The sequence below is a fragment of the Chlorocebus sabaeus genome, chromosome 25, assembly GCF_047675955.1.
Source record: "Chlorocebus sabaeus isolate Y175 chromosome 25, mChlSab1.0.hap1, whole genome shotgun sequence".
In the NCBI taxonomy this organism is placed as follows: domain Eukaryota; kingdom Metazoa; phylum Chordata; class Mammalia; order Primates; family Cercopithecidae; genus Chlorocebus; species Chlorocebus sabaeus.
The window spans coordinates 19,279,010-19,290,838 of NC_132928.1; positions in this window are offsets into that span (position 1 = coordinate 19,279,010).

The following is an 11,829-nucleotide window of genomic DNA, read 5'->3' on the forward strand; positions in this document are numbered from 1 at the left end:
TCCTCCTTCAAAACTCATTCAGAAATACTCTAATAATTATGTGCATTTTACATGCAAGAATTGATCTAGGCACTGCAGGTGAAGTAGAGATTAATAAGACACTATTCCTAGACTTATGGGTTGTCAATACAGTGAGTAGCATAAGACAAGCATAGACATGATGGCACTATTTAGTAAGTCGGGACACAGCAATGGCCATGGGAATTCCACAATGAGATGATCACATCCAGCTGGGAGAGCCAGAAAGATGTAGTGAAGAAAGTAAAACCTGAAGTTGACCTTGAAGATAGGTAGCTCTCAATGGCTGGAAATGGGGAATGGGTGAAATGTGGAGGAAACAATTGGAGGAAAGCCACGTAGGCTGGAAAGCAAAGGGAATATTTGAGAGGAGTGAGTGTTCTGGTTAACTAGTGGGTACATGAAAGTAAAAGTGTATCGTAATATAGTGTATGATAAGACAGTGTATATTACATAACACAGTGTATCATAATATATTATGCTATTAATATTGTATTATGAATATACATAATTCAGTGTATCATAATATACACTGAAAAGCAAGATGAGTTTGATCTGAATTTAAAAAGCAGTGGGGAACATTAAAGTTTTCAAACTGGAGAATGATATGATTGAAGCTGAGCTTTAGGAAAAGTAACGTGCAGTGGGGAGCGGTGCTGGGCATTGTGAGTAAGAAGCACTTTTGGCAGTGTAGGGAGGAAAAGTGCAGGTCTGCATGAAACACGGGGCCTCTGAATGAGAGCCCTTTCAAGTGTGAGGTATCGCTGAGTTGGAATCCTCAGGATATAATCACTGACTGCGGGGAAGAGAAGAAGGAAAGATGCCTCTGACATTATTACTTGAGTGACGTTACTACTACTGTGTGGCTAAGTAAACCCATAACAAATGAGAAGCAGGTATGAAGAGAATAGCATGTGTTGGTTCTGGGTATTTTGAGGATGAAGTGTAGACAGGGATGTCCACTAGTTAGCTGAATATTCCATTCTAGGTGTGGACATAATATTGGAGGAAATTACAAAAATTTGTGATTATTTCAATAAACATCTCTTAGGACTTCATAAAATTATTGAAGACATTTCAGAGAATTAAACAGTAAAGGGTTTGGGTCAGCATCTTGAAGAATCTGATAAATGCATTTGTTCAGAAATGGAAAAAAACCATTTTGGGCTTAATGTGTGACTTCTTTCAGGAATATCTGTATTTAATAGTATACAAAGACCCTTGTGGCTAAAATTTAAAATAAAAAATTTGAGAAGTGATGGTGGAGTTTGGGTAGCAGGCAGTCTCTTCCAACTGCCCTGATATCATGATACAGAAGTAGTTATGTGCTGGGCTTCCTCATGTGGTTGCATTTACTTATTTGCCATCACAGGTGGAAAGTGATTTGATATTTCACAAAGAATCCTGCAATAATTCCTGAAAAGACGTAAATCATTGACAATGAGCTTGGAGTGTTATCTCTCTCAGGGACATTTGTATTTTAAAAGGAGTCTCATAATGCTATAAAAGCTTTAATCAAAGCAATTAATAACTAATGACATGATTTCAGATGTAATACAAGCTAATGAGTATTATTTCTGAATGGAAATCACTATATATTTATATATGTATGTGTACATATATATAGAGAGAGTCCCTTGCTCAAGGTACTATTTTGGAAAACCTATATTAATAAATAGGTAGGAGTGGTTTACAGTAAACATATCAATCCTTTTTTAATTGAAAAAAAATTAGAGTTAAGGTGTCACTCTGTGGCCCAGGCTAGAATGCAATAGAGTGATCAAAACTCACTGCAGCTTTGAACTCCTTGGCTCAAGCAATCCTCCCGCCTCAGCCTCCTAAGTAGCTGGGACTACACACACACAAACCACAACTCCTGGCTGTTTTTTAAATTTTTTGTAAAGATGGAGGTCTTGCTTTGTTTCCTAGCCTGGTCTCAAACTCCTGGATTCCAGTGATCCTCCTGCTCCCAAAGTGCTGGTCCAAAGTGCTGGGATTACAGGTATGAGCCACCACACCTGGCCCTGGCCCATACCAATTATTTGTAAAGAGATGTCATTCTAACATCCTTGGTAACTTTTTCAATTAAAATTTTTCAGTTGAAATACTTTTAATGCTATTAATATTGTATTAGCTAAAAGAGTATGGTAGCCTGCTGGGCACCGTGGCTCACACCTGTAATCCCAATACTTTAGGAAGCCAAGGCGGGGAAATTGCTTCAGTCCAGGAGTTCAAGACCAACCTGGGTAACATAGAACATAGTGAGACTCCCCTCTCTATATTAGGAACAATAATAGTAATAATAAAAAGAGTGTGGCAATCATGTGTACATCAACCTCAATATTCATCCCAAGTCTTCAGGGAGAATATGGGACCTAAGTTAGGGATGAAACTTGGATGGGACCTGGATAACCAGAGGGGAGGAGGAAGAGAACCTTCTTGTGGGTTAAGGAATAACATTCATGAGTTCCACAGGTAAGAGAACAGAATGCTCCAGGCATGAGGGCACTGGATGAGTCAAAGCCAACTTTAAAAATAGTTATATTAAGGAAGATGGCATTGCTATTGGAGGGAAAGCACAGAAAGTGGAAGGAAGTTATTTAAGCAAAAGATGGCAAAAGAGTGTGTGGGGTATGTATGTGTATTGGAGGTGGGGGAGTTCAAACTTTTTACACAATGAACTGAGATAGTAAGTAAATAAGAAAAATGGTGACACATCTATCTTCTGGGAGTATTACCTTTCTTTGTTCCCTTTTCCTTTTCTTCTTCCAAGAAGAATGTTCCTCATTTATCCTCTTCCTTCCTTTGGCAGTAAGGGTCTGTACAGTTTTTTGTTGACCAGAAACCTAAACACATGGGTCCGCATGGCGCCAGAACACAAATTCAGAAGTATGAATGACTGAAGAAGTCGAGTATTTCATCCAAAACCTGAAGGCAGATTTTGGTGAGGCCTGGGAGAGGCTGTGCAGGGCTGTATGAGGGCCCCCACAGCTGGACAGCAGTGTACCCCAGCTTACGCCTAAATATAACTGGCCATGCAACAGGAGGAGGTTCCAAAAATCATATTAGGGTCAATCTGTTAAAAAAAAAATAGGGCAGGCAGAGTGGCTCACGCCTGTAATCCCAGCACTTTGGGAGGCCAAGGCAGGCAGATGACGAGGTCAGGAGATCAAGACCATTCTGGCTAACACAGTGAAACTCCGTCTCTCCTAAAAATACAAAAAATTAGCCGGGCATGGAGGTGGGCGCCTGTAGACCCAGCTACTCGGGAGGCTGAGGCAGAATGGCGTGAACCTGGGAGGCGGAGCTTGCAGTGAACCCAGATCATGCCACTGCACTCCAGTCTGGGCGACACAGCAAGACTCTGTCTCAAAAAAAAAAAAAAAAAAAAATATATATATATATATATATATGCTGTGTTTGTCCGTTTGTGTTGCTATGAAGGGATACCTGTGACTGGGTAATTTATGAAGAAGAGAGGTTTATTTGGCTCACAGTTCTGTAGGCTGTACAGGAAGCATAGTGCCAGCATCTGCTTCTGGTGACGGACTCAGGGAGCTTACAATCATGGTGGAAGGCAAAAGAGGAGACTGTATCACATAGAGAGAAAGGAAACGAGAGAGGGGAGGGGTGCCAGGCTCTTTTCAATAACTAGCTCTCGTGCGAATTCACAGACTGAGAACTCACTCATTACCATGAGGATGGCACCAGATTCATGAGGAATCTGTCCTATTCCCAACAATGAGAGTCACATTTCATCTTAAGATTCAGAGGGACATAGTCGAACCATACCATAAGCCAAAGAAAACAAGAGCCAAAAAATGGGCAGTCTTTAGAGAAACTGAAGCTACTTACAATCTGATTTGAAGAGTCCTTTCCTTCTCTATTTGCCCCTTCTGCATATTGTTATAAAAAAGATAGGCTAAACATTTTATGAAGCTCAATATTCGTTCATGGGTTATATTCATGATACTGCAATGTCATCACAATCAAGGAGCATTTATTAAGTGACTAATAGTCACACTGGCACATAGAGAATTAATCCAACATGGTTTTCTTAGGAACTGGAGGATTTGTAGATATTGGAGTATTTTCTCAAGCTTACTCTTCACCTTATTTTTTAAAATTTGTAATTATTTTTTAGAGATAGGGTCTCACTGTGTCACCTGGGCTGGAATGTAATGGTGGGATCATAGCTCATGTAACCTTAAACTCCTGGTCTCAAGTAATCCTACCTCCTTGGACTCCCAAGGAATTGGGATTACAGATGTGAGCCACTGCACCTGGCCCCTTCACTTTATACATGTGGAATTTCTAAAAGTCTTTTCATCTTAGTGTATAGCTAGTCTATTTTGTTTTTAGCATTTTAAAAAGATTATAAAAACCTCAAAGAAAAGTTTTGGTAATTGACAAGGGCAAGAATATATTCCAATTAAGTAAACATATGAGCTATATAAGAAAGTATAGAGATTTAAGTGTGGCACTAATTATATGTATTAAATATAATTAAATTTATTTTAGGTAGTGTGCTTTTTCTTGACTACAATAATTATTACTTGGTTTAAGTGAAATGTGTGTACTTGTCACAAGCATTGATTTTCCTAGGTCAAACACTTTACAATAGGGAACTGGGGTAAGTAAGCCAGTATTATGAAGGCATAAATTCCTAATTAGGATGAATATATAAGGGAAACAGCATTTGCTCATCATTCTTCCTATTTGTAGGCATTAGCCTGGACTTGGTTTAGAGTTTTTTGATATAACATCCATGTTTAGAATGCATGTAGAGCAAACTGACTGTATCAATAACTAGTGTCAGGAGAGGGGAACTAAGGAATCATGTTCTGGCAGAGAAATACCTGGAGACAAATTAATTTTTGAACATTTCATTTTATATTACTACTCTCTGTGTAGTATAAAATGTGTAGGCATATCAAAGTTTGTAACAAAAACTGCTTATACCATCAGGAAGATATATTTATTTTCAACAATGTAAAGGGAAAAGCATACAATTGGGGTGGGAGAGGGACAGAGAGAGAAAGAGAGAGAAAGACAACCTGCAGCAGACATCACCTGAGCGGGAAATTACACATCCTGCACACACAGGCAAGCTCTGCACACACATGCACAGAATTCATCTCTGACAATTTAATTGTTTAATGGTAGGACTAACAAGGAATCCTTTCTAAAGTAATGGCATATAAAGGCTTCCTAGTGAAGTTAATATTCCTGCTGCATTTGATGGGTGTTTCCCATTTGTGCAGTTCTGCCCCACCAGACTCCTGGTGTTTGATGGTGGGGAGACAGGAGGGGCGGTAGTGTCTGTATTCAATAGCAGAATCTGGAGAATGCCTTAGCTTGTGACCTTAGCCATTAAAGCAATAAATCCAAGGCCACGATAGGCACCAGAGCAATTGCTCGCATCGGTTGTAATGTCTTGGCTTGCACTCCTAGGATCTGGGCTTCCTGAACTGGAGAATATTCTGAGTACAAAGTCCTGCTTGCCTCACTGTCTGTTTTCTCTTAGTTCACTAGAATCGAGATTTGGCAGCCATTTGTGCTGAGGCTGCAGGACCTCAGTTTGACCAGCCTTCTAGATAATGCATGCATGATGCCTCTGATGCTATGGTTTACACTTTCATCCTGAGCTGAAGTCTCTTATCATATTTCCTTATGGTTCACCTTGCTCATATCTGTGTTTTAATTGAATCAAATAACTAAGAATAACTATCTGAAGAACCATAAAGTTCTCAGAGCAAAGCCTAATGTGTTCTCATTTTGTAGTTTCCATTCTAAAATCAATACATTTTACATTTTTTACTCAGGTTACCAGGCTTTGGGGAGAAAAGTTTCATTGCCTACATCAGAGAAACCCAGGGGACGTGGTTTGACCACAATAGAAACTTGCTTTGCTCGGGAGTACGGTTTTCCTTGGGTTGTGGATTGACTCCCGCCATGCTGTGTTGGCTCAGCTCGTGGAAGCACGATCTGTGTCTTTCAGTCTAGGAAAAGGCTTAGTAGGCAGAGTGGAAAATGACAGACTATTTTTAACACAAGCTTTCTATCCCACAGTTCTGGGTCTTACTTCTATTATCATTACTTATTCATAGACTTTCATTCCCAAATATCATTACCCTTTACAGTAATAGGATCAGCAAAGCAACCACTTAAAACAAAACAAACAAATGCAGGAATCCAAGTCCTGTACACAGAAACATTTTCTCCACTCTTGCCAGCTCGCTGCCTCTCCCTGATTACCTGGGGGAGAAGTGGTTCTTATCAGTCACTAAGAAACTCAGCTGCTTGACAAATGCCAGAGTAACAAAAGGGCTTGGCAGTGGGGAATGGTATGAAGGCACCAGCCACTAAGAGAGCAGGTAGGAGGTAATGAAATCCCAGAACAAACAAGGGAGAAAGTAGGGAGTGGAGGAAGCTGGGAAGTGGGAAGAAAACTAAGGAGAAATATCCACAATGTGTATTCCTTCAGCAGAAAGCCCTTCTAAAACACACTCTATTTAATTTACAGTGCCATGTAACTATTATGATATCGTGTAATATAATGATTACAGGGTCATATAATTATTCCCTGCTTAATAACAATAGCTACAATGTATTGAGGACCTACTATGTGCCAGATGCTTTCGATATGTTATTTGATTTGCACAACTTTTGATAATAGGTACGAATTATCCCCATTTTATAGCTAAGGAGATTAAGGCTTAGAAAGGCCTTAGTGTCTTGTCAAAAATGGCATGCCTTCATTCAGTGGACCTGGAATGTAAATTTAAACCTTATGAGTCCAAAAACTGTGTTTATAACCACACTTTTTTTTTGTACTGTTTCCCACTGTGTTATACTGCCTTTTTGTTTTCAGTTATTTGTATCTTCACTCATACACCACCTTGTTCCAGAAGTGATTTCAGATGGTAAAAGTGCGTTGGAGTTACACACATATCTAAGCAGTTTGCATACGGTTGCAGCACTCTACATTGCATATTTGTTGATTGATTGAGCCAGAGAACCTCATTTGTCAAGAGTTCAGAATTCTTTCACTGTGGAGTCCCTTTTCCTTTCTATATTTATTATTATTATTATTTTGAGACAGAGTCTCACTGTCACCCAGGCTGGAGTGCAGTGGCTCAATCACAGCTCGCTGCAACCTTGACCTCCTGGGCTCAGGTCATCCTCCCACTTCAGTCTCCTGAGTATGTAGGACTACAGTTGCACTCCACCTCACCCGGCTAATTTTTGTATTTTTTGTAGAGACAGACTTTCACTATGTTACCCACACTGGTCTCAAACTCCTGGGCTCAAGTGATCTGCCTGCCTCAGCCTCCCAAAGTGTTAGGATTACAGGCATGAGCTACCATGCCCAGCCACTTTCTATCTTTAAAAATAGGCCTACCACAAACTCATCTGTGCAGGATGGCTTGAATACAGGGACAAGAGACTGGACCACTTAATCTGTCAAAATCTCTTCTAGACCTATGATTCTGTAAAGGACGAGGTTATCATGTATAGTAAGAATTATTTTCTCTTTAGTAGTTAATTACAGAAAAGTGAATTTGCAGGGGGTCCAGACAAATGCTACCTCAGTCACTTGATCATCAACAGTGATAACTTAAGGTCATCATCCTTCAGTTGATAGCTTGTACCCTTGATATGAGGTCTTGAAAATGGAACCTTACTTCTGTGATAGTCCTCCCCAAAACCCATAACTTCAGTCTAGTCATAACAAAAATATCACACCAATCCCAATTGAGAGACATTCTATAAAATACCTGACCAGTCCTCCTTCAAACAGTCAAGGTCAACAGAAACAAGGAAAATCTGAGAAACTGTCACAGTCAAGAAAAGTCTAAGAGTCGAAGTCTAAGGAGGCAGGACGACAGTAATGTGGCATCCCTGGGACAGGAAAAAGACATGCAGTGAAAACTAAAAAATCTGGATAAAGTATGGACTTTAATTAAAATGTATAAATATTATATCATTAAGTGTAACAAATGTACCATACTAATGTAAATTATTAATAATAAGGAAAATTGAGTTTAGGGGGTACGAGAACCCTCTGTACTATCTTCTCAATTTTTCTGTAAACTTACAACTGTTCTAAAAACATAAAGTCTGTAAAAATATTTTGGCACACACACACAAAAGGGAATGGGCCAAGATTACTGAGAGAACCAGGGGAATGGCAAGATGTAAGATACGTGTTCCTGTCTTGAAACTCAATCCAATCAAGATGAATAGCTTTTTCTTGAATTAATGCCATTTTGTTTCCCATTGATCTCTGGATATTTTATGACTGGCTTTCGAATATCAGCAGATAGGACCACATTGCTGAGGAAGTGTCCACTCAGTTCCTGGTTCCCAGAAGGTAATTGTTGAATGAATGAATGTCATTGCAATTTAACTTATAGAGCTTTCCTGGCTCTGGAATGCATAGAACTCAGATTGGGTTTTAGACCTTTCGGTGACAGCACCCCTCTGCCCCTACACCTGGTTTAATGTCGAGCTACTCCAAGGTGTTAGTTTCATTCTTAAGAACCCAACAACTGATTAAATAACTATCTCGGCCAGGGGCAGTGGCTTACACCTGTAATCCCAGCACTTTGGGAGGCCAAGGCAAGGGTATCACCTGAGGCCAGGAGTTCGAGACCAGCCTGGCCAACATGGTGAAACCCTGTTTCTATTAAAAATACAAAAATTAGCTGGGCATGGTGGCACATGCCTGTAATCCCAGCTACTCTGGAGGCGGAGGCAGGAGAATCGCTTGAACCTGGGAGGTTGAGGCTGCAGTGAGCTGAGATTGTACCACTGCACTCCAGCCTGGGCAACAGAGTGAGACTCTGTCTCAAAAAAATTAGTTAGTTAATTAATTAAATAATTATCTGAATTCAAAACTCTAATGCCACATCCTGTTTGGATTACTGGTTATTGATAACTCCCAATGTCTTGTATGCAGCAATATCAGTGACTTTGTTATCAACAGAAATCACAGTTATTTGCATGTCACAATTGTTGTAAATACCTTGAATTATTGTTTATACTTGTCATTACTTTGAAATTATGACATTTATTAGATTTACTACTGTATCTTGATATTTAGTGTGTTAATAAAGAGGCACATGTACTACAATGTGACAAATTTTAAGATATTTTGATAATTACATTTTAATATAATTGTTTTCTTTATAAACCTATGTTTTAGAAATACATTTGAAAACATTTTTCTAAGAAGGTGTCCAAATGCTTCTGCCAATTCCTAAGGAGGTTCATGGCACATAAAAGGCTAAGCACCCCTGAAATACAGCCTGGTCAACAAAGTGAGACCCCATGTCTACAAAAAACTAATTTTAAAAAATTAACCAGGAGTGGTGATATGTGCCTGTAGTCCCAGATACTTGGGAGGCTGAGGTAGGAGCATCGCTTAAGCCCAGAAGGCTGAAGCTGCAATGGATTTTGATGGCACCACTGCACTCCCTGTCTCAAAAACAGAAACAAAACAAAACAAAAAAAAAACAAAGAACCTTGAAGCAGTGGAAGGAACACTGAACTAGGACCCATGAGTTCTAAATTTTGTAATCTCCATCAAATCCCTTGATGGAGACATCTCACCAGTGTCAACCCTGTAAGTGTAAGAAATCACTGTTATTATATTTGTTACATTTGGCCATTAGATAAAAATGACTTTTTTACCAGAGTTTTAAATGCAGTTCATTGCTAATAATATTTTTCACTCAATGATTTAGACCATGCTTACATGAGCAAAGCGAAATGGAAAATTGAGCCAATCCTCTGGATAATAATTCATGCTAATAGGTTCCTACACATGCCTGCAACATCCAGATAATCAAAGAAAATGTGTTTTTAACTTGAATTATCAGCATAGCTGTATCACGATTCTCAACTCTACTATGAATGCATAGATTAAAGTGCCAGAATTGAAGTTCTTAATAAGATGAAGAACAATAGGACTTTTTCAGGTCCTTATTCTAGAGATACTCCCAATGTGCACATTGAAATAGCATGTATCTTCTGGGGACATTTGTGTTTAATTGTGCATCAAGACGTATACACACCATTGATTAAAACATCTGTGTTAGGTAAAAATTGTCAGTTCTATTTGTTTTTACAGATCCCTAAACCAATTGAACTTCTGTGTAATACATAGGTTTTAGGACAGTGTTGTCTAGTTCAGACCCTCAGTAGTTTGCCAGCAGGGAACAATGTATTTTTCTTCTTATTTTTTGAGATAGTCTCACTCTGTTGCCCAGGTTGGAGTATAGTGGCATGATCTCAACTCACTGCAATCTCTGCCTCCCAGGTTCAAGTGATTCTCATGCCTCAGCCTCCCAAGTAGCTGGGATCACAGGTGAGTGCCACCACACCTGGCTAATTTCTGTATTTTTCATAGAAGCAAGGTTTCACCATGTTGGCCAGGCTGGTCTCGAACTCCTGGCCTCAAGTAATCTGCCAACCTCAGCCTCCCAAAGTGCTGTGATTACAGGCATGAGCCACTGTGTCCTGCTGCAAGGAATGTTATAAATGGAAACGTTCTTGCCTTACAGTATATAGATCCTAAGCAATGTATACACAACTATGTGCATTCACTCATCTTTTAAGAAAACATACAAACCAAATCTAAACTGAAAGGACTTGAATCAGTTAGAAAATCAAATAAGGAATGCAACTGGAAAATCTTACTCTGATCTCTTCCACCCTCTGACAGAAAAGTAAATGTATTTATTCAGTCTAAAGAAATAAAGAATCACATTTTCTTTCTCTGCTATCTCCCCCACCAACTTTTCATTCATAACTATACAAATGTAGCTCAAAAGAAGAATTTAATTCAATTGATGATATAAATACATTGAGAAGATATTTATAAGTATATTGACTCTCTGGATAATATTTACAACAAAAAGAAAATCTGGGGACCAGACCACCACTTAATAGAAAAAGCACATTAAACACCGTATTAGTTTTCTGGGGTTGCTATAATGAAATACTACAAACTGGGTGGCTTAAATAACAGAAATGTTTCACATTGTTTCATAGTTCTGGAGGCTAGAAGCCTGAGATCAGGGTGTTGGCAAGGTTGGTTTCTTTCGAGGGCTGTGAGGAAGAGGCTGTTCTCTACCATTTCCTTAGTATCTGGTAGTTTGTAGGTGATCCTTGGTGTTCCTTGGCTTGTAGAAGCATCATCCCCATCTCTGCCTTCATCTTTGCCTTCATCTTTCCATGGCATTGTCTGTGTGTGTGTGTCCAAATTTTCCTTTTTTGTAAAGACACCAGTATTATTGAATTAGGGTCCATCATGAAGATTGCATCTTAACTATATGTGCTGCGAACTTATTTCTAAAGAAGGTCGCATTTTGAGGTGCTGGGGGTTGGCACTTTAACATATAAATATTGGGGGAACACGATTCAACCCATAACATATACATTAAGTGTTCCATTCATACTTGAAGAACCAAATGGGAAGGTAATATACCTGTGAAAAGCTAGAGGGGCTTGCTCTTTTTGACAGGAAACAACATCTGAAAAGCCCTGATGTCAGTCTAACCATTAACTTAGCATCAAAATTAATCCAAATTTCTTTCCTTCTTTAAAGCTCCACCGTCTTCCATAACATAGATATGTTTTCTTTTCTTTTTTCTTCTTTTCTTTTTTCTTTTTTTTTTTGACAGGGTCTCACTCTGTTGCCCAGGCTGGAGTGCAGTGGCATGATCATGGCTCGCTGCAGCCTCGACCTCCCCAGGCTCAAGCAATCCTCCCACCTTAACCTCTGCAGTAGCTGGGACTACA